The 1,596-nt window shown below is 47.9% G+C and overlaps 1 protein-coding gene across 1 annotated transcript in view; it reads left to right on the forward strand.

The window, feature by feature from the left end:
• PIPOX (pipecolic acid oxidase) overlaps positions 1-578 on the forward strand; it is a 12,301-nt gene extending 11,723 nt beyond the window's left edge. Inside the window, exon 9 of the mRNA XM_006768048.2 lies at positions 111-578. The gene's annotated coding sequence lies outside the window, so the exon portion shown is untranslated. The remainder of the gene's footprint in view (positions 1-110) is intronic.
• The last annotated feature ends 1,018 nt before the right edge of the window (positions 579-1,596 follow it).

The following is a 1,596-nucleotide window of genomic DNA, read 5'->3' on the forward strand; positions in this document are numbered from 1 at the left end:
CAGTGGGATGTCATCCTCTTCTGCTTTTAGAGTCCCCCCTAAACACCAGACGGTTGAATGTACCTTCTTCCCTGGCCAGCTCCTCAATCCCATTACCTTTTTGCTTCTAGATGGCCAATCAAATATTCTATCATCACGGAGTAGCCAGGACCTTCGAGAGGATGTCTGTTTGTACAACGAGGGGCACAAGGACCTGGGCAGGAGACCAAAGTGGTTGTTAAAATTCTCTTTGCTGGGACATTTGATGAATTGGAGATGGATTTGACTAAGGCTGCCCAGCGGAGGGTAAACAAGATGATTTGTAGAGGACTACTGCCCTTGAAGTTCCCTTTCCTTGAAACTAGAGCCACCCTCCATCACAAGCTCTGCTAAAACCTGCCTCATCGTGGGTGCACCGTGAATGTTTGTGAAAAGAAATGTGTTGAATCGATAAATAAGTAATGGCATTGCCTTAAAGTCGGCGGTGGGCTTTATTCTCCGTGTGACCCCATTTCATATAGACTCAGCACCACAGAATTCATTGCCCCAGGAATCCTTGGGGGTCCTTATCCCCTGGATGCGCTGCACCCCTTTTCTCTGGATTCTTTGTCTGGATTCTTTGTCTGGTTCTCATCCTCTCTCTGGTTCTGGAAAGATACTCAGTCCCCCAGTCTCCCATTAAGGTGTATTGTCAGGTCCTTATGAAGATGGAACTGTTATACCAGAAAGAAAGAGAGACACACTCGCTTAGAAACCCTGTTCAATGTTTGAATGTTAAATGTGCCATTTTATTATCATTAGGATTGCTCCCACTTAATGAAACGGCATTAGCACCGAGTCGGCTGGCCTCCTTGCACTAATTGCTTTGAAAGGGAACAGGCTCATGACTACCCCAGGGTGGGAGGAGGGGAGAGGGGTGGAAGCGGGGACTCAGGCAAGGCTTAACGCGCTCAGATGGGACCCACGCAGGAGGCCCTCCAGACCAGGCCAGTTGGGCCCAAGAAAAAGGAGTTAAAGTGCTCGAGGGAGGAGAAAACTGGGGCTGGTGGGAGGGTGGTGGCGGGAGTGAAAATATTAGGAGGAGTTACTGAGCGGAAAAGAGTGGGAAATGGGAATAAGAGCATAACTATTCCCAACGGAAATACAACACAAAGGAAATTACTCTTCAACTGCCATACAGGCCTAGGCACATGGCTTAGCACTGATTTCTCCAGGGGATTATAAAAGGCAGCCAATCCCATCAGCCCCAGGACGAGTCTGCTTTTCAGTCGCTCTCAGATCGTTCCCTGAACCTCATCCTCTGTAAAGTGGTAATAATAACCATCGTCGTATCTGCAAAATGGGCAGAATACTACAACCTGGGTGAACCTTGAAGATAAAATGCTAAGTGAAGTAAGCCAGACACAAAAGGACACATATTGTATTCAGAGAAACAGAAAGTAGAATGGCTGTCTCCAGGGGCTGTGGGGAGGGAAGGATGAGGAATTAATATCTAATGGACACAGAGTTTCAGTTTGGGAAGATAAAAAAGTTTTGGAGCCTGGCCAGTGTGGCTCAGTGGTTGAGTGTCCACCCAGGAACCAGGAGGTCACTGGTTTGATTCCTGGTTGGGGCACA

The sequence above is a fragment of the Myotis davidii genome, unplaced genomic scaffold (assembly GCF_000327345.1).
Source record: "Myotis davidii unplaced genomic scaffold, ASM32734v1 scaffold363, whole genome shotgun sequence".
NCBI classification, from domain to species: domain Eukaryota; kingdom Metazoa; phylum Chordata; class Mammalia; order Chiroptera; family Vespertilionidae; genus Myotis; species Myotis davidii.